Source organism: Apis florea, unplaced genomic scaffold, assembly GCF_048593485.1.
Source record: "Apis florea isolate Af1SG1 unplaced genomic scaffold, ASM4859348v1 contig_3203_pilon, whole genome shotgun sequence".
NCBI lineage: Eukaryota > Metazoa > Arthropoda > Insecta > Hymenoptera > Apidae > Apis > Apis florea.
This window is the reverse complement of record NW_028256723.1, coordinates 3664870-3691000: the sequence shown is the minus strand read 5'-3', so window position 1 is coordinate 3691000 and position 26131 is coordinate 3664870. Positions and strand designations below refer to the sequence as shown.

At 37.9% G+C, this 26131-nt stretch overlaps 1 protein-coding gene and 1 long non-coding RNA gene across 9 annotated transcripts in view; both read right to left on the bottom strand.

The window, feature by feature from the left end:
- LOC147657147 (uncharacterized) overlaps nucleotides 1-2519 on the bottom strand; it is a 105641-nt gene extending 103122 nt beyond the window's left edge. Inside the window, exons 1-2 of the long non-coding RNA XR_015292934.1 lie at nucleotides 2499-2519; nucleotides 2365-2416 (exon numbers count right to left, since the gene is read on the bottom strand). This is a non-coding gene — a long non-coding RNA (uncharacterized LOC147657147). The remainder of the gene's footprint in view (nucleotides 1-2364; nucleotides 2417-2498) is intronic.
- kug (FAT atypical cadherin kugelei) overlaps nucleotides 1-26131 on the bottom strand; it is a 493364-nt gene that overhangs the window by 217676 nt on the left and 249557 nt on the right. The window lies entirely within an intron of this gene.

Here is a 26131-nt window from a genome sequence, read left to right as displayed (position 1 = left end):
CAACGAAATATCGAGTAGGAAAAATTGAACTTCGATCTCACTTGCGCCAATTATTTTCAATTTGTACGAAATATCGATTATCGAGAATTAATCATCGGTCGTTGAAATTTAACCAGCAACGAAATATCGAGTAGGAAAAATCGAACTTCGATCTCACTTGCGCCAATTATTTTCAATTTATACGAAATATCGATTATCGAGAATTAATCATCGGTCGTTGAAATTTAACCGATTTTCCACGCCGATTTCGTACACCAACAACGAAATATCGAATAGGAAAAATCGAACTTCGATCTCACTTGCGCCATTTATTTTCAATTTGTACGAAATATCGATTATCGAGAATTAATCATCGGTCGTTGAAATTCGACCGATTTTTCATGCCGATTTCGTACACCAACAACGAAATATCGAGTAGGGAAAAGCGAATTCCGATCTCACTGGCGTCAATTATTTTCAATTTGTACGAAATATCGATTATCGAGAATTAATCATCGGTCGTTGAAATTTGACCGATTTTTCATGCCGATTTCGTACACCAGCAACGAAATATCGAGTAGGAAAAATCGAACTTCGATCTCACTTGCGCCAATTATTTTCAATTTGTACGAAATATCGATCATCGAGAATCGATCAACAACGGTCGGTTGAAATCGTTTCGACCGATTTATTCAAATCGTGTCGCCGATTTCGTGACACGAGGAATGGAAGGTACGAGAACGAGAGATACCAAGGACGAGGGCAAAGTCTGATTCCACGACAAGGCAACACTGTGCATAATAAACGCGACACGCATAGCGTTTTATCGATCCCCGTGTACGGCTAATGTCTGTATCCGCATACTAGATCGCCGCCGGTCTGGTAACACACGCGCCGATCCGAGACGTGTTACCCGCCTTTCGGCCCTCCTCCTCTGCCCGCCAGAAGCCAGAAACGCGCTCTTTCGAGAACCGTGTTCTTTCCGCCTACGTCCAAGGATCAACGTCCTCGTTGAAGTTTCGTAATGCAACGTATCGGTCGAACAAAGATTTAACGAGAACGATAAAGATCTTTGTTCGTAGAGAAAAGAGCGAGAATAGATCGAAATAATTGGGATAATATGTAAATTCCTAGTTGGATATTTATTTATTTATTTTTTCTTTTCTCGTTTTATTTCGCGATAGGATGTTTTTGTAGGATGAAAAGGATGAAATTTTTTATTTCGGATACTACTGCTGTTAGTGACCCGTGAAATTTATATAAACCGTTTGGGTAAAGTGTCTGTTCGCAAGAATATTGTTTATCTTATCGGTACATTTATTAGAAGAAGCATCTTCCTATTAAACGTTGACTCGTGCTACTTGATTTATCAATGCGCAATCTAACCACGCGATCATTAACAAAAATAATTGTTCAAAATTAATCCAAAATACTTCAGAATCAATATATTTCGATTGAAAAGGAATTTGAAAAATTCTTCTATCACGAATTTTAATCGAAGATCCAATTTCGAAGAGAAGTCCATCCATTTCATTTCAAATTCGATTGAACCTCCTGTTTTTAAATGATCACGATTCCTCGAGTTTCAATAGCAAGCAAAGCACAGTTGGCACGCGCTTAGTAATATCCTTTCCTTACCCCCCCCCCGTTCAATTTCTCGGCTTCATCCATAATCGATCGTTACGCAGCCTCCAGTTAAATAAACAATGGCCGGCCAAGAAGTCGGTTCTCTCTGAGAGAGGAGGGGGGATGCAAGAAATATCCACCGTTCGAGCGGGTGTTGCATTTTATGCACGGCGCCCGATTTGAATTGTTGATCGAGGCATTAAGTTATGCGAGAATAACAATTGCACCTTCGACCGCTCGGCTTCGCGGGTTCGAAACAGGACGGGTACCGTTTCCATTCGTAACGATCGCGAACGAGAGCCAAGAAAAACCGGTGGAAACATTTCCACGTCTGGATTTTCTACGTCTTTTGAAGATTATTCGGTATTGATTTGGGTTCTGAATGTTACATAATTGGCAGAAATTGTAGCGAAAAAGTATGAAGAATCGTGATCCCACAATCGCCATTTTCCTTTTCTGCCGATTTCCAGACGAAAGAGATGAAAATTTTGTTTGATAATTCGTTCGACGAATAAAAGTGATTGAGAATCGAAAAACTAAATGTAGAATGTAAATCATACAATTTTCAGAAGAATAAATTTTGAAAAAACTTGCGTATGAAGGAAAGCGTCGAACAAAAGAGGTGAAACGATTGATTCTTGAAGAGAATAATAAAAGTAGTAAAATTTCAAAGAGAACGAGCGATCAAGCGGGTTACAAGCGGGGATATCGAAGGTTCCGCTTCAACGCTCTTGTTTGTATTTGTCGTTAAATACTCACGAGTTACGTCGTTTCGTGTACGCGTATGGAAAACGAATTGCCACGGGCTTACCTGGAACATAAAAAATTATTGGTCATTGGTCGGGATAAGAGAACGAGAGACGCTGGTTCGAGCAAGCTCTGTTCAAAAGAACTCGTTTTAATGCGTACAGCATTACGGTAATTTCCTTCGGTTTTATATTTACGTGGAAGAAAGAAAGAATTTGCAAGATCACGTGCTTTTTTTGAGACACTAATAAGATAAAAACTTAATGTTAGTTATTATTTTATGAACCGAAGGGATCCGATCGATCTCTTGCAGACGCTTGTACAAGAATTATTATCAACGAAATATTTTAATGATTGTACGTGCGCACAATGTTGATTTTAAGTATCCATTTATTCTTCACGATCCTTTAAATCGTATTTATATCTTCGAATACTTTGAAAACTTAAAAATATATATATCCAATATTTATCCTTTACAATTAAAATTAATTTATTTACATTATTTCGTAGAATATTCTCGATCTATCAGAGACTCGAGATCGAAACCAAACCAAAAAAAAAAAAAAAACATATCTGTTCTTCCAATTCTTTTTTAAAAATCGTCAAATACCGTCGAATTTCTGATAAGAGCAAACGTGCATCGATCATCCCCTCGATTTCTCTCCCACAAAAGTCTCTTGCCCACGTCTCGTCGCCAACGACACTTCTCTCCCCCTCTTAAAACCGTGAGACATTCCCACCTCTCTCGAAACCCTCCTAGACAAGAGATTTCATTGTCTTGGCGCGGAACGGGCAAGTTAGTGCGGGCGGCAAGTTGGCCGCCTTCCCTTTGACTCGAGCTGACACCAGGACTTCCTTCGATAGAGTCCAGACGAATCGACGAGACGAGCGATAATTTGCGCTCCATCCACCGACAGCTTTTTCACGAGTTTCCGTGTCTATGAGGAGAGACACTCTCTCTCTCTCTCTCTCTCTCTCTCTCGCTCAGGGTTCGCGTTTCCTCTGTTTTCCAGAGGAAAGTGGCCGCGGCGAGAACGGCGAGAGATAAACACAGCGAGAGACCGGTTTGACCGGACGCGGCGGCCCATTCAATGGGTCATTCACCAACTTTGACGTTTCCTCCCACGCGAGCCTCCAGACGTTTTACGAGCTCAGCGATCGTCGCGGATGTAACTAAGATTCGTTTCCGCCATTTTCGGACACCCATCTTCGTCCTCGTCCCCTATCGGTTGGTGGTCCGGTTTCGAACAGGTTTCAATCCTTCGGTTCTCGAAAGTTTGACAAGAATGAAAGGTTGGTATTTATATGACGGAGATCGTTGCTGATTGCGACGAACGTCATTCGGAAGGATGTATAAGAGGGATTGATTTCTTGAAAATTGGAAAAATTTAACAGTAGAGATTATTTTAGAGTGTGTGATAATTAATAAGGAATAATATATCGTACATATAATTTTCTCGAATAGCTCCAAAAATTTTCGGATTGGAGAAAGAAAATTGGCAAGATATTCTGCTAATATTTCATATTTCGCAATGAATAAAACGCAAGGAATAAATATTTCATACATAAATGATATAAGTTATCGTATCACCGTGCAAGAGAGGCGATCCCCGCGAAATTAAGATTATAATTAATTATAATCTATATCCAACTAATTTATTCGCAAAACTTTCACCGACGAGTTTCACAAAACCTAGATCATTTTTCCAACACCCACGACACCAGATTCGCGTGCGGATCTTTCTTCCAACCGACCAAGTCTCTCCCTCTCTCCTCTTCGACGGGAAGAAACGATTCACCAGGGCTTTGATCGAGCGAACGAGTTTTGATAGACAATTATGGATATCGGTCTGATTATTCAGAACGGCATTTTTCGCCTCGTAAATCTCGCGCAAACGAAACTGGATATGGGCAGGGCCAATTAATCGGGACACGTTGCGGCGACTCCTTTTTCCCGAGCCAACGAAACTCGCTCCGACAATTGTCTATGCCCTGGAAATGCTCGGCTGCACGTGGTGAGAGAAACTCGAGGAGCAAGTTGTCCTCGAGGTGTAAGTTTCCCCTCTCTCGAGCTGTCTCTCGAGAGGGAAGAACGATGAGAAGAAGTGTAAGTAGTCATCACCATTGTTGCGTGTCCTCGAAGCAGGATCGATAGAAGCAGGAAGAACAACGAGTTCGTGTTCGAAAGTTCGAGCAAATTGGTAGGAAAAGTGCTTGGATAAAAATAACGCTGAATTCTTTGCTGTCTGTCTTACGAATATTGTTTTTTTAATTTAACTGCTGGAAACAGGTGTGATTGGTTGCGATTTTGTTAATTGGAAATCTAATATAAATCACTCGAGTTATCGCATGAAACTGAGAAACTCTCAAAGGGTTAAGAAAAATAACACTTCTGAATTCTGAAACTTTTTGAATCTCTGCTGTGTCTTTTCTTATGTCTTTTCATTTTTATACTTTTAATTACTGCTGGAAAGAGGTCAGATGAATTCGATTGTGAGGGACTAGTAAAGTCTAAATCTCGATATATCAACGTAGGCATGGAATTCAAAGTGTTCGATATCATATAAAAATACTTTTTATTTCTCAATAATAGTAGGCTAATGATTTGGCACAAGTTTATAAATGTAATTTCGTACTCAAATAGTTGAGATAATAATGTATACACGAATAAGCTAGACGTACAAAATAATTAATAAAAGTTTCGAAAACATTTCAACCTCCACTCTTATCGATTTTGAATATTCAAATTATATAACTGCTACGGTGCTACGGTGTCAGGATTGTCAACAAAGCGTCTAAAGTGTTGTTTTCGGCAGTGAACAGTACGCGAACTGTAATATTTATGAAATATCGAACGTTTCTAACGTCCATCCATCGACTCTAAATATTTGAAATTATTTTATTTCACGATAATTATTAGACTCTTATTACCTAAATTTCAAAAAGTAACAAAAAATCCTCATCAAAATTTTCTTCCATATTCCGCGAGCAAGATACGCAAAGTACGAACAAAGTTGAATAGAAACAAAAAGATTCCACCTCGAAAACACACGATGAAGTTGGGGGGGTTGCATGCGTCAAGTGCATACTTCAAATCGGGTTGGCGTAGTCTTTCCATCCCCCTCGCTCGGCTCATCGAGGTGCAATTTCCCTGGTGAAATTAAGGAAATTTTCACCGGCCGATATAATATATTTTCGGCCGGCGAACGATTAAATCTCTCCTCGCGAGGATAGTTACAGTTACTCTCGAGCTTATTTTCGCTCAACGATCAAAGATACCGCGCGCTTGCTCCATTTCTCGAAAACCGTGTCGACGTTTTTTTCCCCCTTCCTCTCGAACATAAAAGGTTAAGAAAAATAACGCTGAATTCTGATACTTTTTGAATCTCTGCTGTGTCTTACGAATATTGATTTTCAATTACCGGTGGAAAGAGATCCGATTAATAATAGAAGAGATATATACTCTTTCGTGATTGCAGTCTTTTTTTTTTTTTTTTCTTTTAAAGAATTGGAAATTAATTAGATAGATAAGAATTTAAAAATTGTAGAAGAAACGCGATATTTTTGTCGTAAACTTTTTTTTTGGATAACTTATTTGTACAGTTTTATGGTGTATTTGTTAATTGTGATAACAGGATGGTATCGATTCGAATTAGTTTAAATTAATGAATCTTTTGAAAACTCGTCGAGGGACGGAAGGAAAAGATCGTTTGAGCGATTGATAATGATGAAAAATCGCGAAGAAAGTATGATCAAAGTATTATTCCGTGGTGAAGAGTATTCTGTAGAGACCCTTTATGTAGAATTTTAAATAAAAGCTGCTGTAAAATATTATCGAGGATGAATATTAAAGAGGAAGTAACACTTTTGCAAATGAAAATCGCATTATACGAAATTTTTTAACATCCTATTATTTGTTTATATATATATATATATAGAATGTTAATATATTTATGGAATATCATTATTAAAGAATAATAAGGAATTTCAAGCGGAATGAAATTATTAACCTTTCACAATTATGTTCCACTTATATACTTTTTTCATTTTGCAACACTGGTTATTCCACTGGATGTCCAATAATGAATATCTTCGTCAAATTTTTCTCTCTCTCTCTTTCTTTTTAGAAATATTGAAAATATTATTCGATTTAACGAGAAAAACGAGGATAAAAAAAAATTGGAAAAGAAGAAAATTACATATTCAACGAATATTCTTATTCAACACGAATATCTTCTTCAAATAATTTCTATTTAAACAAGCAATCTGCAATCATACCGAATCCAACCTATAAACGAGCCACGTATTCCTCCCAAGGTTAACAAACTGGACTGTTATTCCATTAAAAATTGTAGACACGTCCGCGCGATTGATTCCTCTCCGTGCCACGATTCTTCTTCCCCTAGATATTTAAATCTGGACACAGAGAAAGATAGATAAAGAGAGAGAGAGAGAGAAGAAAGTTTATCGGTCCCGCATGCCGGGTTACAAGTGTATTATGCCTTCAGCACACATTGCATTGAATTCCAAATGCTATTTACCGAACTGTACATCTTTATTGCATGACAGTTCCCTCGTAAACTTGTCCCACGGGCCCAGCGTTACTGCACCGGATATCCGATATGTTGTAACGACGTTACGTCATCGGGGGACACGTCCGTGATTTTTCATCAATTTCCAATTTTACAACGCGATTAACCGAATATACAAACCTCGATGCGCCGTTTTACACACGTTTTTTCCCCCGTAAATATTTGTACCGGTATCTATTCGATTTAAATATAGATAGTAAAAATATTCAAATTTCATTCAATAAAAAAAAAAAAAAAATGGTCAAACGGTTCTTGAAATTTTTATTTATCGTTCGTTGGTGTTTCGTTAAATATTGAATCGGTGAATAACGAAATGGAAATATTAACGAAAGGAATACAGTTGTTTTTTTTTTTTTTTCTAATTAACATTCCGAAAAAATACGATTATGTAAAACATTCAGCTTGATAACTTTATTGTTAACACACGATTTCCTTTCAAGTTATTCTCAAAGAATTATTCATCAATGAAATTTATTCATCGAAAGTAACGATACATTGAGAATTTTCGTGCCAAAAAGTTTCGTAATGTACATAACTCGAACGATATTTGTTACGTAGAAAATATTCAGAGGATACAAGACGAGGTTTTTGAATTTTACAAGAGAATTCTCACTACGAGATTTTAACGAGTGCATTATTTAGGGAGGATTGTTATAGCGTTACTCCAACGTTTGCCAACATTTTTTTCTTTTTCTCTCCTTCGAAGATACAAAGCGTCCTCGATCCTTTGTACCCGCGCACCTCCTTTCGCGAAAAGGTGTCGGCACGCGACAATTTGAAACTCGGATCAATCCACTTGGTCGTCCCTTAATAGCCGCTGATCGTCGCAATGGCTTAATTAACGTGTGATATAACGTTCGATGATATCATCGGCACATGTCGTAAACTCTCTCTCTCTCTCTCTTCTTCCGCGGTTCGCGACCGGCGTGCCAATTAGCATAATTGCCTCAAAGTTCTTTTCCATCCAGTGGCTGGCAGCGGTTTCCAGGAACGATTTATAATGTCGATACGTCAATTTTCCGGTATAGATAGCGGTCCAATCGATACGTTACATCTGTTATAAACTAATATAACGACTAGATGTAACGGATAGAGTTTGCCGTGTCGATTCTGTTCATCTAACACGGCCAACTTCTGAATTAACTTTTTTTTTTTTTCACTTTTTCCTTAATGGGAAGGAAGGAATATTACTCGAAAAGGAATTTGAACGGAAAATTGAACATAATTGTTTTAGGATAGGTTAAGCATTATTTATATTTTACGTTTCCATTTTATTGCTATCAATTAAAAACTTGGGTTACGTGTATTTTTTTTTTTTTTTTTCACAAAACAGCATATATATCTGTTCAAGTCATAAACAGATTGTGCGACAATTTACGACGAGCCATTAAAATTTTACGCAAACGGGCTACGAATTCGACACTATTTTAATCCTCCTTCTTCCTTTCCCGAGAACGAATTAATTTCAATACAATAATAACAATAATAATCCAATAAACCGATCGACCATCGTTTTATCCGAGAGATAAAATTAATTCGGCGCGCGACAAATGGTTAAAGACAAACGACGATTCTCCGAGTGGCGCGCGGACAAGCAGGTTTTCACGGTGGTGACGCACAACCACGCGAAACACCTGTGTGTGGCGTTGTGTGCGCGCCACAAGATAGTTTGCAACACACAGTCGAGGCGAGCCCTCCGGTAATTAATGCGGGAATTAACCCCCGGGGTTAATGATAAGCATTAACGACTAATCACCGAGAACGTGGCCGAGTGGCCACGATACCATTTCCGAGGGACTCGTCGGGTTCATTAGTGTTGGGCTTGAACGGGAGGCCCGACAGTCCAGACCTGTCCTCTATTTGTCTTACCTACCCGATGCGTCCTGGTGACTTTATCTCCACCGGTGGCCGGGGAAAAGCGTGATTCGTTCGACCGAGTAACACCTAGTTACCGTTCGCTCGAGCTCGTTTCACGAATAAATAACGAATTTGAGAGACTCGTTGCGGGAGAAAGTTTCGGATAATCGAAGTTTTCGAAAATCGAACGATGAATGTTATACGTGTTTTGATTGATCTTCGATTTAATTAATATATTTTTTTTTAGTACGTGTGTGTGTGTGTGTGTGTGTTTACGGATAGGACGATGTATCAATGGGTATTATAGATATATAATTGTGAATCGGCGACCTGGAAACTCTGTTCAGCGATGTACAATGGGACGATGTCAAGAGGGTGGGCTAAGGCTCTGGATTTATGGCGTTTCGCGACAATAGGTCTGGGAAGAAGCTAACGTAACTCGCGCGATCGTTATATTGCTCTGGCTGGTTTATAATCGATACGTCTTCATTCTGAGAGACGGATCTCTTTGATAAATAAGCCTATTAAATTTCTTCCCGTTTTAAAATATTTTTCACGCGTAAGCAAAGCTAAACGATGGCCTTTAGTTTCGTGGAATTGTGGGCGTCGAAGTGGGCAGTTGAAGTCAATTAAGTTACCAGGAGGAAGATTTCTGCTGATTGTCGTAATAGTTCCATCAAAGTGAAAGATTGATGCGTCCGTCGTGATTCCTCTAACCGTCACTTGAACCTTCACGTCCAAAAATTTTCTACCGCGATACTAGCGCCACGTGACCATTAACTCTATCGATATCTACTTCTATACTTCGTATATCCGTGTACATCGTTTTTCTATAATCATAGATTCCATTTCGATTTGTTTCAACGAATGTCTAAGCAATCAAAGCAACATTTTATCATTGTTAAATTTTTTTTTTTTTTTTGCATTCCAGGTTTTTCGAACCAACACGATTTCCTGCACCCATTTCCTGCACCCATTTCCTGAATTTCTTGGCTAACTTGAAATGATTTCGCACATAACTTGTATACTACTTCTTATACTACATCTCTATTTTCATCATTATTTCATCGTTATTTAATAACGAAAAATCAATCTCATCTTCGATTGTCACTGTTAAACTAACCGAAATTCGACAGTACATTAATTCTACGTTTTATAAGATTATACTTGAAGAGCTCTACTAGAAATTTACTCACGAATATTTTGAAAAAACCAAACATGAATAAATATTACCGCAAAGGGTTAAAATCCCATCATCTCAAGAGACTGGAGAGAAAAGAAAGAAACGCTCATCGCTCTCGACGATCCCCCCCTAATTGTCTCTCCAAGTTGCAGAGGAAGCGAAAACAAACGACTCTCCCGAAAAAAAAAAAAAAAATAAAGAAAAAGGAACGGGGCGCGAAAAGAAAAGAAGGCGCAATAAGAAAGCGAGCGATTAGTTGGTATAAATCTCGGCCGCGGCCGCGGATAGATTTATAGCACGCCCTTCCGACTTGCCAAGCGATACATTTTCTTTTCGCGGATACTTCCCGCGTAACAAACCCCGGGACCGCCACGCCCACGCGGCCGAGTTTACGATATTAACGAACGCCGGAGTACGAATTCATTTACGCCCACACAGGTTCGGCTCATGAATGAACCGTTTAAAGATCGAACGAGTGGGACGAAGGGGTCAACGGGTGGTGGCCGGGCAGGCAGCCGGTAGCCGCCATGTTGACGCTATCTCGAGCCACGTTGAAATATTGCCCGTTCCACGACACGAGTAATACGTTACGGGCAAAGGTCGCGGAGCTAAATATTTGCGTTTCGTGGAAAATTGGGGACGAGTGTTATTGCATTACCGTCCTTGGTATTTCGAAAGAAGGATCGATCGAGGCTTGGCGAAGATGATTATAAAATATTAATTGGTTTGTGATCGAGATAAATGTGCCGCTCGTTGGAAAGAGAAAAAAGAATTTGCGGTGAGACTCGATTATTCAGTCGTAAGAGAGATAAATAGGAATTTTCTCGAAGGAGATGGAAACAAAAAATAATTCTTAACGTAATATCTCATTTTTTTAAATTACAACAATAATTAATTGCATTTAAAGTTAATTCAATTATAAATCTGGAATGGTTCTCCTCTCGACAGAAATATGGACGATATGGAAAAAAAGAAAAAAAAAATGTGTGCCGAGTGTATTAATTCGATGAATTCGCCTGAGAAATTAATTACCTTTTACGAGAAGGGTAATATCGATGAAAATTGTTGGACGAAACGGTATTGGAGAAGCAGAGTCGGTGGTATAACTGTACAAGCAAGCGACGCTTTAAATGCAACTGTACCTGACGTACGGATAGGCGATTTGCGCCAAGTGATTGATTGTTAACTTGGAGAACTTGCGGAAACTAATGTTTCATAATGGAAACAGCTTTCGCGTGGAGTGGCGTAGCTGGATCTTGTTCGCGAAGTGATCACGAGAATCCAATGCCAACATTAATGAAGTAATTTACAGGGGATGGTTGGCAGTCGATGGAACTGGAGCGAAGAGGAGAACGAGGAGAAAGAAAATGGACGATTTGGTTAGTTTGCTTTCTAAAAATGTGTGATTAAAAGTTTCATATTTTCTTAGTGTAGTACTTTTAAAAATTATCGGATAAATTTTTAGAATTCCCTATTTATATCACCCATAATGTTTGAAATCTTTATAAACGACTCTTGATTCATTCATTCGATGCTTTTTCCCAAATCGTGATTCCCGTTTAAAAACCACGTTTCGAAAGGCCTCTCCTCGACTTCGATTCTCTTATTCTCACAAAACTAACCGGAACAAGAGCAAACGAAACGAGACAATACGAGGCAAATAAGCGAATCGAACCAATTTTAACAATATTTCTCAACCATCCGCCAAGTTAATCCGTTCAAACGAAACTTCACGTTTCAATTACTCCCTTCGAAGCACCATTCGAGGGAAAAAGGAGAAGGAAAAATTACCGAGGAAAAAGTCTGGCGAAGAAGTCGTAAGAACTCCTCGAATCGCGAAGAAGAAGAAGAAGAAGAAGAAGAAGTCTCAATCGATAATATTCGGCCGAGAAAATAAGAAGGAACGACCCGATAGGGACGGTATCTTGGTTTCCGCATCGTTTCACGCTTGTGGAAGATATAAAAGGAGGACACCGATTCGAAGTACAAAAGTCCCATATACAGATGGCCGCAAAGAAAAATAAGATATGGCCGAGAGAAGAGAGAAGATTTCTTCTTCTGTGCGGGACGTCCCGTCTCGGTATAAATTAAAAGTTTTTTTTTTTTTTTTTTTCCTTCCTCCGCTGTCCACAGAAGAATCGTTAATCCATCGTGCGCTGTTCATAACTTTCCTTCGTTCAACTCCGGCTGCGGCCTCTAACAACTTCGCCTTTATATCTTTGGAAACGGAATCTCTCTCTTGCGATTTTTCTTCTCGTGTATACACACGCTAGATGCGCAAATAAGTTCCTTCCCCCTTTTTCCTTTTCCAAATTTTATTACACGAATCGGCAATTTCGTCTCTCGTTCAGGTGCATCTGAACGATCGTCTTTCAAATTAAAATTTCCAAATTTAAATCCTTGCTACCACTTTTTGCGCGTTCTCTTCCAGTGTGCCAAACCATTTCAGTAGTTTCAACAGCTGGATTTTCTAAGCTGGAATGCAAAAAGTAAGCGGTGACGCGAAAGAACGCTGTTCCAGATGGCGCCACGAACGATAAAGTAATTCGAATTCGGTGAGAAGTCACGATCGTGGGAAAAAAGGAACTTATTATTAACATCAAATATACATCGTCAGAGGTGAATCGATCTAGGATATCGATCGTACGAATTTCTATATATCTTGTAACTGTTCAGAGACGTAGATACCGACACGATACACTACAAGCACGAATGAATGTTTTCGAACGTGAACACGAGATAAGACAGGGGGTAATGTGACGAAACTCAACCCGTGTAAATGGATTAGATCGGGTGATATGTACACGTGGGTCGTGTACATCATCGAGAACTGATACCAGACATCATCGATCATGCGCAATAATATATATGGATTCCGAATGCATGAATCGCAACCACTATTCATTGGCCGACGAATTCCATTGATTCGACGTGGAATAAGAAGTGTTCAATGTGCGATACAAAATTTAAAAAATGAATCAGTCTTAGGATCGACTCTAAAACTTCCACGATCCTGTTCACTTTTAAAATTATATCGAATTCCACAACGACTCGTGCGTAAATTTTATCTAAATGAAGCTGTATATCGTATCTCCATTGTCTTTCACATCGATCTCAATCAAGTTTGTCCAATTGATATCGTATTCCAAATCTCTCGATCAATCGTTTCTCTGGTTATAATAATAACTCGCATTTGCCCTCGCGTGATGCTTTCCACGTGATGATCCTAGGATTGCGTATCGTTGGCAGACTTTAATTATCGATCCTGGATATAATCGAAGCTACATCAATTTCTACAAATCCAAAATTATCCGTTTGTCAAGCCACAAACGATCGATCAAGTTGTATGTTTTTTGGATCAAGATTGCGATTGTTAAAGTTTACCTTCTTCTTCTTTCCAATTGACATCCCTTCGAAATTTTTAGAATCTCGTAAGTTTCACGGCTTCTGTTGTATCAGATTTGAATGTTTGAACACGTGGCAGCCTCTCAACTCGTTATTTCCTTATTTTTTTCCTTTTTCGAAGATATCGGAAAACCATTCTGACATTTCACAAAAGTAACACGTTAGAACCATGCATATCCATCTTCCAATTACAATAGAAATAAATAATACCTCGAGTTGGAGCGTTCGTAAGAAGCGCGGATAAATCACTTCAATCTATCTTATACTCGTGAGAATCCTCTCTCTCCGCCAAGTATCATAAACCCGCCCCTCCTCTCATTCTTATGCAATCTCGTAATGCGACTGTTTTGTCCGTCTTCGTCGTCGTGAATACCATCCACGAAAACAAAGGTTTTCTTTATCGAATTAAATTATTTATCCTCGTAAAAAGAAGGATCAGAGGATGGAACGATGATAGACCGCCATCGCCGGAATAGCCGAGCTACCGAGTGAAATCGATATTATCTCGGTGAAAGCGAGAAACGAGATTCCTCGCCATTCAATCAAAACCCCTCCCCGCGCATTGCACGCGATCGATCGTGCAATAAAATAATTAATGAAAGCCTCGTTTTCGTTTCGCGCTGGACGGTGATCGCCTTTTCGCAACAATGCAAATCGCAATAACGCGAAACACTCGTCTGTAATCCGCTGTTATTATTGGCTCGTGCTGTTTTTTTTAAAGGACATTAAAAAAATAATTTTCCGAAACTGATGAAATCTATCGATTGGAAGGGAATTCATTCAAGAAATATTTTCGTTTAACCTTAACTTTAACCTTTTGCTCTATCTATATTTTATCATTATAAATGGATGTATTTATAGTAGTGTTACATTTTTACAAGGGATTCTTGATACAATGTTTTCTTTTAGTTTCTGCTTGTGTGTGTTATATATAAAATAGAATAAATAAATAAAAGGTATATATACATATTATATAAATTTTCATTGATCAAAGGATTGAGATAAAATTTATGTATATTTTTCAAATTTTTTTCACCAAAACGACAAGTTAAATATATTTCCAGGAAAATGTTTTCATTTTGATCGAATATGCAATAAAAATTCCGAGTTGATTGGTAATCTTTTTAAATGTAAATACGAGTGTGCAAAGGGTTAATACATTTGGAGAACAATATACAAATCTATTTAATATTAACAAATATAATATTATCCTATCTCTAAAAATCAATTGAACAACAACTCTGTTAAATGGCAGATAAATTCACAGAAAGAACCAAAAACCGTTTACTACCTCAACTATTCTCGCTCGATCATAGTTCATGATAGAAGAAAAAAAGCTATTCCTTCTGGAAGGGGTGGTCGAGAGAGATGGCCGGGTGGATAAGAAAGAAGCGGGATGAGGGGTGAAAAGGCGAGGCGGGAGGAAATAACGCGTGGAAGGAAGGGAAAAAGAGCAAGCTTCGGCTAATTAGCGATTCTTTGGGCGAGCAAAGAGGCGAGGGGGTGAGGAGCAACCCTTTTCATTCGAGCACCACGTTTGCTTACGATACACAAGCAGATGTAATTAATCTCTCATTCACCGTTCACGCCGTTCTTTCTTGACGGCGACGATGTCTAAACGATGATGCTTCTTCCTCGTGATGGTTCAATGAAACGCTCGAAAGGATGACTCGCGATGCCTTTTCTCTCGTGAGATGGAATCACGCGGAGGGTGGAATTTTTGATGGAAGAAAAACGAGGAATTATAAAATTTTGATCATTTTAGAGAGTTCGTTTTGCTTGTTAAAAAAAGGAACAGTTTTATTTCTTATTTTTCAACGTGTTGTTTTATTTCGTGAGAAGGGACACGCTCGCCAAACTGTAAATAAAACGTCTTGGAAGAGGAAATCGCATTAAACTTCCAGCGATCCTGCCAAAAATTTAAAACAGTGCCCGAGAAGGGAAAAACAGGAGAGCAACGAAAAAAGGAAAACAATAAGACGATAAACTGTTTACCGATTGAGCCTCCAATAAAATTCCATGATTGGAATCATGAATCATCAACGATCCAACCCAATCCAAGATACATTTCAAATAACGTTTACCATCTTGCAAATATATTATACTTTCTTATATTTCTTTTAATCCTCACTTATCATAATTCACCATAACAGAAGTACATCGAGCTTCTCACTCCTCTCAAATTCCTCTAATTTCAAAGCAAAGAATCACGATCGATGGTTGTTTGCAAAGGATCGTCGAATTCTAAGCCTTTGCACGATAACGGCGACTTCGACGCTTGGTGAAAGGCTTTATTCAAGCGTGGCTTTTCGAGATAAAGCCACTCTCTCTCTCTCTCTCTCTCTCTCTTTCTGTCCACGAGCGCGTAACAAGAAGTCGACCCGGTCTTGAAAGGAGCTCGCACGACAACGCCAGTGAATACAATATGTCGAACAATGCGATGCTCGCGGGGCAACTTATGCGTGTTGATGCAGCTCTATGAATTTTTGTCGTCGAGTACGATGTGCTCTCGAATGGATGGACGAATGAATTTTATCCAATTGGATGTTTTGCTCGTTGTTTCCATTTATTTAGCACGGTATTCTATATGTCAATTTTTGAAGGATCGAAGCTTGAATACGACGAATATATATGCAGGTCGAGTTACAAGTAGTTTAAATTTTAGGAATTTTAAATTATCTCGTAAATAGCCATCATTTTCATGGCGCCAATCAAGTTTTAATTCGAAGAACAAGCATTTAAACCTAACTGCTACGCGTTATGTATGATTTCAATTATAGCTAACAGCACGTCTATTTCCAACGAATTGTCAAATACTCTCTAATGAATCTCCCGTTGAAACTGTTCTATTCTGTCGACGCTTTCTGTAAAAGTCCCATTAGAAAAAAAAAAAAAAGAAGAAGAAAAAAGAAAAAGTCCTGCGGAAAAAATAAATTTCCCCGCTTTTTCAAAATTTGTATCGCCAATCAGAAGTTTCATCCCATCAAAGAGCGAACAAAATTTCGTGGAATTTCGGTGGAATATAAATTCCTCCAAATTTTCATCTCCAACGATTAAATTCCTACACGTTATTATATCGATTTTAACTTACTAGTTCTAACACCAAAAATCATCATCCAATATCTATTCTTTACTCGGAAAATTCTTCTAAAAAAAAAAAAAAAAAAAAAAAAAACAAATTCCATTTCTCCAAAAATTACCTTCTCAATCTCATTGTTAAAATAATAACTTGGGCCAGAAAATAAATTTCCAACTTTTTCCAAATTTCACTCGTCGCTCGAAAGTTTCTCGAAAGCTTCTTCCCCCCTTCCGCCGAATCTCTGCCAACAATTCTCTCCCCCTCGCGCGAGAGATCATTGTTCACTTCTTGTTCGTTGTCGGGAGGGGTTGGTCGAAAAGGGTGTCGAATTCCATCCGCGTTTGGAATGAAGCCGATGGCGGTGTTCGTTGGCCCGATCATCGGTGAAGCACACTTAATAATAGCGGACTACTCTCGTCGATATCTCGAAACTATGCCCGTTGTTTCGGTTTATCGATACCTCGCGATCGTATAATTGGCGAGCCGCGATAAGCGAGCCGCCCCCGTGAAATTGCGATTTCACCGGGACGAAGGAGAGGAGGGAAAGAGAAAAAATTTTTTTTCCACGCCGGCGGATGGAAAGGAAAATAAGAGGTGGAAAAATAGACACGGGTATTTTCCGTTCTATTTTAATTTTGTCACCCGCCTCGTGTATTCGTTTGGTAAAAAAGTACGTACGCGGTATGATAAAGCCCGTACTCTTGTTCCACGGGGTGAAATTTGAACGCGTGGTGGTTAAAAATTTTACCACGCGAATGTAGCGAATGGAAAATTTTCACACGCGCTTTGTCCTCGTTTTCTTTCCTTCTTTTTGGTCATTTCGAATTGTGGATTTTCAGCGCGAACGTACGCGGAATTGTCTCTTTGCCTTTGAAGGGAATCTATAAGATGGAATTTTTGTACAGAGTTGTTCCATTCTCGCGTTTAATTTGAACGGGGATACGAATATTTATATATCGATTATTAGAATCGAATCAATTCTTCGTAATATGTTTCTTATTTTTTGATTATTTCATTTTGATTAAAATGCCGTTCAATTAATTTTCATACAAAGAAAAAAAAAATATACCACTCGACGCAAAAGGAAAACCTTTCGAATTTCCACATCCTCGCCTTGGAACCGTAAGTAATCCGATCCACTTTTGCGGTAACCTTTACCGAATCGGCGCAACAATAAACCGGTTAAATACTTGGGATTTCGCATTCTTTCCCATCGAGGAGTCGAGACCTCGAGCACAGCCTCCTTTCGCGCTCGTTTCCCTTTGGCTCAAGCATCACGCGAAACGAAATCTCGCGATAAATTTGATTTGTCAGCCGATCGTTAATCCACGTGAATGCCAGGATCGCGGCCCGTGTTTATGCGCACACGCGTGTGCCCACACGTATCGTGGATCGAGTAGCTCGCTTATACACTCTTATAATCGGATGATCTTTCAGCTCTGCGCTCGCATTACAACCTGCACGCAAGGTGTGCGCAATAAGAGAATTCGTAGTGAGATTAACATTGCTGTTGCTTCGTTCAAACTTGCTTGGTAAATGGAAAAATTGATGTTTTCTCTACTCGAGTCAAGTTGTAATCGTTAGAGTACTGAGATTTCTGGTGAAATTTTTTTTTTTTTTTTTTTTGAGGGAAGAGCAATAATTCTAATCTTATTCGAGATAAATTAATTAAAATCTGTAAATATTTGATCCTTGATAAGGGATGAGGATTTGTTTTTCGAATTTCGAAAATCTCCTTTATATTAGATTTTTCTTAAGAAAAAAAAAAAAAACGTTTTTGGAAAATTTTTCAGCTAAAGTTTTTTATGAAATTACGGTTTTTAAATCGAAGAAAAGATGTAAACGCTTCGCTCCAAGTAATTTTCATTAACTTTTAATTCCTAAAACAGGATTGATCCTAAATCTTGGACGATTCGATTTTCATCATTTAGATAGATGGTGCCGTACGGAATAAGATTTCTCTGCTACGTTAGAGAAACTGTAAATTGGCGAAGTTAAGATAGATACGGATATCGGAAATGGGAAGATATTCTGTCACTGGTTGCCAGACACATCGATAATCGATAGCAAAGGTGGAAGCAATGGTAGAATACGAGATCTTTTCTTTGAGAAATTTTATGTAAAGGGACAGAGAGAGAGAGAGAGAGAGAGAGAGAGAGAGAGAAGAGAGGTGTATAATTGCAAATTTTGTTAATTAAATTATCACAAAATTATCAAAAGAATTTTGGAAAATTTTTAGATCGATGCATCTCTTCGTTTTTCATATACATATTTTATATGAATAAAAATCGTTCCTTCGCGTCTTGGAAGGTTGTAACTCAACAACTTTCTACAGCAAAAGTCACTGGAAGCGTGAAGATAAAGGAGAAAGAAAGAATTTGAAAAATGCTTTTGGTACAAGACTAGGTCCAAGATTTATCAGCAAGATTATCTAGCTGATCCATAGCTCGGAGGTAAATCTAAGAACGAAAAATTTATATAAGTTCGACTCGAGGTGCAAATAACGAATAATTGAAGTTTCCATTCGTACAAATTATTCTATTAAATACGTTAACCTAAAAAAACCTATTTTATTCAACTCAAAGAACGTATATAATTTTTAAACGAATTCTCAAAATCAGAACAAAATTTATCCCTAAAATAATTTTATCCCTAAATTGAATGATAAAATTTTAAAATTCAAATTTTTCATTCTCCGCATAATAATTAATTATCTAGAATCAGAACAAAGCTTGCTATTATTTAATTTCACGAATTTTTCATCCTCGAACACAGAAAACATACTTCAGCAACCTTGAATCGTGAATTTCGAAGGATTTTAATTCTCGCAGCGGTTGTCGAACCGAAAACGGAAGTCGCATCCTGCGCAATAAGAAATTTCTCAATCGCAGGAAGTTAGGATGTATCGGTGGCGTAAGAAAACCAGGCTGGACGAACGTGCCGGGAAAACGGCTTGGTTAATGAAACTAAATGAAAGTATCGCAATTTAATGGAAATCGACGAAACGAAGGCGTACAGTTTGTATTAAAACTTATGAATAATTCAGGATTATAAATTAGATGGACACGAGTGTCCTTTTTTGCATCTTCAACGGCGATCCCTCGTTTTGAGCCGTGATGAAAATTCACTAGATTTCTTTTTTTTAAATAATAAATCGTTCCAATCTTTTTTCAATCATCGATGATACGATATTTAATCGCTGATGATTTGACGAAGACAACTTCTATTTGTAACTTCATTTATATTTCTATGATTTCCACGTTTATTTTCCTTTTTTATAAATTAAAGACGAAATGTAATGTGGAAATATGGAAAAAAATATTATGAATACAGATTGTCAAGTTTTATTACCTATTATTCTGTATAAAAATAAAATTATGAAACGTATTTTTATGCACGCGATTTTGCCTGTGATTCATTCATGCATTCTTTCGATCGACTTGATAAAAAAATATATATTTTTATCTTGGAGAGAAGGAAGATCGAGAATCCAGAACAACGAAAGAAGGGAAAAAACGAAATGAAAAATGAAGTAAAGAAACGAAAAAAGACATGGAACGAGAAATTACGAAAGCGTAGAACGATTACCAAGTGTAAGTATCGATATAACGATACTCTCGCCCCGGACAAGCGATATATCATGCGTGTAATTATAAGTGCAACAGTGTTATTCGACCCGGAGGGACCAGTTTTTTCAACTGGCCACTTTAATTTTGCATTTTAAATTGCACACACCTGAATCGAGATAGTTTTTAAAGGGTAAAAATCGACCTGTTCGATTCCAAGAGAAACTTAAAGCGAGCGCAACAGGAGTGGACGCACGCTTGTCATCGAATTAAGCCTCTAACGCGGATTAATATCGATTAAAGATAACGTTAGATATAAAGAGACACGATAAATCAACATTGGAACAGGGAGTAGCTCGATGATTTTGCGAGTTAGTAATTCGAGATCTCGTTCGTCGAGTCGAGAATCGCTTCGAGGAACGTTTTTACACGAACGTTTGATAAATTATCGATACCTAATAATCTTCGATCGATCGATCGATAAATCTGCTGCTAAGTAAATTTTAATTAACAACTTCATTAATTATTATCTTAAAATCTTTTACGAATCGAACAATCGCATAACGTAATTTGTATAAGAAATTTCTTCGTCAATCGTTTTTCAACATATTATATGTATATCACAATAATTATAAAGTATTTACATATTTATCTCGATTATCTCGTTTACAATTCCCAAGATCTAAAAATATTTACACGAAATTTCCAAAAAAAAAAAAAAAAACAACTTCAACTCCGTGGACACGATAAATATTTGCGCGAGAGACGCGTCGGATGCAACAACGGTATCATCAGATCAGGCCCGAAAAATAAAATTGAAAATAAAAAAGAAAAAAAAAAACTAGGCAAAACAAAAAAATTCATAGGAATAAAAATTCCAATATTGGCAAACATCACGCGGAAGTAGCGATGTTCAGAGATCCACGGATTTGGAACAGATCCTTCCATCAACCGAGCGGACTGTCCATAACTCACCGGAATTCATTTCGAGCGTGGAACGAGCACCGAACGTTCGCACCGAAAACTAAATTGCACCGACACGGAGGGGGGAGAGAAGCGGTAACCCTGTTTTGCAAGGAACAAGGTCTTTTGCAAGGAAAGAAACGATTTAAGTGGCGCGTGATAAATCATTCTACTCGAGGGGTATAATACGCGATCATCCTCTGTCCTTCCTCGAGTCGAATTTCACCTGATCTTGGAGGGAGGGAGAAAAGAAAAAATATTTTTCGAGACAAATTGTATCCTCCGTTGCATCCATTTGTATACATTCGTGTATAACATTGTATCGACTACTCGAAAAGGAGACTGGTTTTTGGAAGAATTTTTGTTTCTATTAGCATTTAAAAAGTTAAAATCGTGATTTAATTTTTTAGAGAGCGAAAAATAGCCAGTGATTGGCCAGTAAGATTAATGACGCACAGTAAGTCCTAATTATCTGTTATATCGTAGAAAAAAAAAAAAAAAAATGGACGATATATTTCAAAATAACTTTTCCATTCAATAAAGGCAATTTAAACTTTAAATCAGTCTTCTCGAGACTAATAATAGACGAGGCTTAATAACCCTTTCATTAATTTAATCGCGTTAAAGTTATATAAGCAATGATTTCTCGATTCTTTGATCTCGATCGAAATTCGTCGAGTATCGAGAAGGAAGAAAAAAGAAAAAAGAAAAAGGAAGGAGAAAGAAAAATCGGTAGAGGCGAAATGTCATCAATTCCGTACTGAATTACGCGCCACTTAAACCGAGCTTCGTACACGAGATTTGCATACCACGCGACGCGCGCGAGTAAGAAAATCGAGAGAGGCCGACACGATAGGCCTATCAGAAACTTATACTCATGGACACGTGAATGGTAACATGCGCTTTTAGTCGTCGCATTTGCGTTATCGGGTCGGTCGTCGTTTTTCTTTTCTTTCTTTCTTTTTTTTTTTTTTCGATCCTCTCGAGAAAACGAGAGGGAAGAGAGAAGGGCAGCGACTCTCTCTCTCTCTCTCTTTCTCTCTTTGGAGCAAAAGTTTTTAGTTCTCTCTCGCGTTTATTGATTTTTTTTTTTTTTCTTTTAATAATTATTTTTATATCGAATAACGCGTAGCGATCGTTGAGAAAAAATGGCATCGGTATCTCTGAATTATACTATTGATACTATTGGGGTGCTATTTTTAAATTGGGTTTAACAAGTATTGAGTTCTAGTACAATTATTGGAGTCGAGTATGTTTTTACGAGTAACTTTGAGTCTTTTTATGATCACACTTAACAAAGTTAATTAAAGCGAAATATAAAAAAGACCATTCGTTTTTACAATTTCAATATAATTTTCTACCACTTACTCGGTTCCCGTTAAAATTATAAAAGTCATTAAAGTTACCGTATATTCTAAGAATTTTAATGGGAGAGTTATAAATCCACTAAGAAGAAACAGGAAATATTACGTACAAATATTACATGGACAATTAACGTTTACTGTTCATTATTACTTTTCGTATAATAAATTTATTATAATTATCTTATTTCGCGGTAACTATCATATCCGACCAATAACGTACAACCGAAATCAATTTATGAAAGCAAAGATAAGACCGGATTGAATTAACTTTCTCTCGAAACACGTCATTCACGTATTAACTTCGTAATATCCCTCGCATAAAACCCTACCTCGAGAAATTACATAAAGCTCAAAAGTTTCCTCCCCCCCCCTCCCCTTTCGTGTATGTATCTTTCAAATGCCGCTTAACGCTAATAATATCTCAAAGATCCATTATATAAAATTACCCATTCCTTAACGATATTTATATTACTATATCTTTCATCGGCTAAAATTTACACGACACCGGGCTCCACGCGTTACTTAACAACCTCGTGTAATAATTAATGCTCCGTTTTCACGTAACACGCATTTACGCGCGCGTTTATTATATATTCCTAGTTGGGGAACGCGTTGGGCTTGAGAGGGGAAATAAAAGATGGAAAGAGAAAACTACTACTCTTTCTCCCCTCCCAAGAGACCATTCGACAATTCTCGGCTAAATAGGCGCTTGTAAACGCGCCACGACGAAACGGGAGTGAGTTGTAAAATGTAACATCGTTTAAAAGTGTGACCGAGCCGGTGACGGGAATCGAGATAGCAGGGCAACAAACTTCATCGTATATCACGGCCGGCCCATTTATCAGCGCGATTTACATAAACTGATGGCGGTTCGCGACCAGGAGGATTTTAATTAAAACGATGATGCCCCTTAATTTCGCCCGGGCTAAGTGCATATCCACCGCGTGGTGGTCCAGTACGCGCTTGCATAACTTCCCCCGTGCTTCATTACGCCTACGTTAAACGGTGGTAAAATCAACAACTATCGGTGACAAAATTGCCCTGATAGTTGTATTATTGAGGCGCGAGAAACGTCATAATAGCGACACGATTGAAGAACGAAAAGTGACAAGGAAAATTCTTCCTTGTAAAATGAACGTATCTATCACCTACGTTAAAACCTCGCGATTGAATCCTATTGAAATTGTAAAAAATTTTTAAATCGGTATCACTCCGAGAATAATGATTTCCGGTCAACGAGTGAACGATCGTTAGAAGCGCGGAATCTTACTCTTTAAAACGCTTTTTCGTTTATTCCGATACGACTTCCGGTTGCCGAGATATCGTCGTGTAAAGAAAAGGATAATTTTTAATCATTCGCCTTAAATCCGGTTAAACTCTATTGAAATTAGAAAAACTTTGAATCGCTATAACTCCGGGAATAGCGACTTCCGGTCAACGAGTGGACGATCGTCAGAAGCGCGGATTCTTACTCTTTAAAACGCTTTTTCGTTTATCCCGATACGACTTCCGGTTGCCGAGATATCGTCGTGTAAAGAAAAGGATAATTTTTAATCATTCGCCTTAAATCCGGTTAAACTCTATTAAAATTAGAAAAACTTTGAATCGCTATAACTCCGGGAATAGCGACTTCCGGTCAACGAGTGGACGATCGTCAGAAGCGCGGATTCTTACTCTTTAAAACGCTTTTTCGTTTATCCCGATACGACTTCCGGTTGCCGAGATATCGTCGTGTAAAGAAAAGGATAATTTTTAATCATTCGCCTTAAATCCGGTTAAACTCTATTAAAATTAGAAAAACTTTGAATCGCTATAACTCCGGGAATAGCGACTTCCGGTCAACGAGTGGACGATCGTCAGAAGCGCGGATTCTTACTCTTTAAAACGCTTTTTCGTTTATCCCGATACGACTTCCGGTTGCCGAGATATCGTCGTGTAAAGAAAAGGATAATTTTTAGTTCGCTTACTATCTCTGTGCTCGTCGCTTACTCGGACCTCTCGCTCGCGCCTCGTCTCACCGACCTATCCCAAACTCCAGACAAGCGACAGACGCGATTCCTGGAAAAACGTAGTACGCATTTCCAAGAAAAATAAAGATCGCGCGCCCATTCATAACTCTGCACCGTTTTAGTGGACACTTTGAGTCTTTATATCTTCGCAACGGATCGAGATATCGGAATGAAACAAAGAAAGACTTCTAGGGTATGATTTTCTCTATATTCTAAGTAAGTTTTGATGACAAAATTTCTAGTTTCTTTTCATGTTCTTTTTTATATAAAAATTTGAAGATTCATTTGTAATTTCATATAATCGTAATGATAATAAGTTTTCGTAGACTTGAATTTATTTAATTTCACGTTTTTATTATTATATATCGCATTATTATCGTAAATAAAAAAATGAAATCTAAGAGGAAAATCTGAAAGTAACGGCGGAAGATAGAAGTCGAGTGCTCGATTCATCTGTAGGAAATGGAAGAAACGTTTTACTTGCTCTCTATAAATCAAGCTTTTGTTTTCACCTTTTGAATTTTGGACGGTCGTCGGAAGATAAATTAAACTCTGCTTGGACAATGTCTCTCGTCTCTGTTTCCCTCGCGATTTCGTGGAAGCATAATACACGATGGATTAGAAATGTCTTCCGAAATGTCGAGTTAATCCCAATTTATGCCGTTCATTGCACCCAAAACTTTTGATCCAGACATCAATATATATATATATATATATATGATTTACGATTATTATATTTACGATTAAAATATAGAAAATTGAAATTGTATATCGTTACGAAATAAAGATGTTTGATGCACTTTTGCAATATATATAAATGCAAGCTTCGTTGCTTTTAGTATGCTTCGTTGCTTTGTAACTTTATCACAAGTGCTGCAACGTTAAAGTATACAATAGTACCGCGTTAATTACACGCTTCACAAATTTCCCGTATTTAACAGAAGTTGGATCGAATAAAAGGGGAAAGAGAGAGAGGTAGTAACGAGAAGTAAAATTGTAGAAAGAAGTTGTGGTGTGGATTGTAAACAAATTTTTACTCCTACAAATTCTGAATAAAATAACAATTGTTCTATTACAATTGAAAAAAAAAAAAAAAGAAATTTTCTCTATCCAAACTTTAGTTCTTCGCTTTTCCATCTCTAATTTCTTTCGCTATTCGTAAACAAACCACACGATCTACATACCTCGACTCGATATTTCAAATATTCTCACAATATTATACAATTCTCCCAAGTTTTCTCTCACGAACATCCAGAATTACAGAATCTAATAATCTTGATGATATATACGGTTCCCATAATTTCATTTGTGACAATTTTCTGACAATTTCGTTTCCACCGATCCTCGTCGCTCGTTCCATCCTCGCATTATCCTTATCAACCATCCCCAGAAAAATGACAGTCCAACCGTGCTGTTGACGAGGAGGAAAACGATGTTTGGCGTACAGTCTGCGGTCAACCGAGTGGCCGGCACCCCATTTCCTCGACTGTTTATCACGGTTGCTCCACTCGCTCCTTTCTTCCTGTTTTTCCTCGAGCTTTTTCGCGTCCGGCGATGACAATTTCGCGGTGAGATTTTATTCACAGCCGTACGTGCGCTATTCCGGCGAGAAAAGCTATTTGCTCGAGCTCGTGAAAAGGTCAACGATCTCGATCCAGATACATTAATATTCACATCTATATATATATATACATCTATATAATTTCATCGTATATTTCATACATATATTTAATCCAGAAATAAATTTTGAACATTATCGTT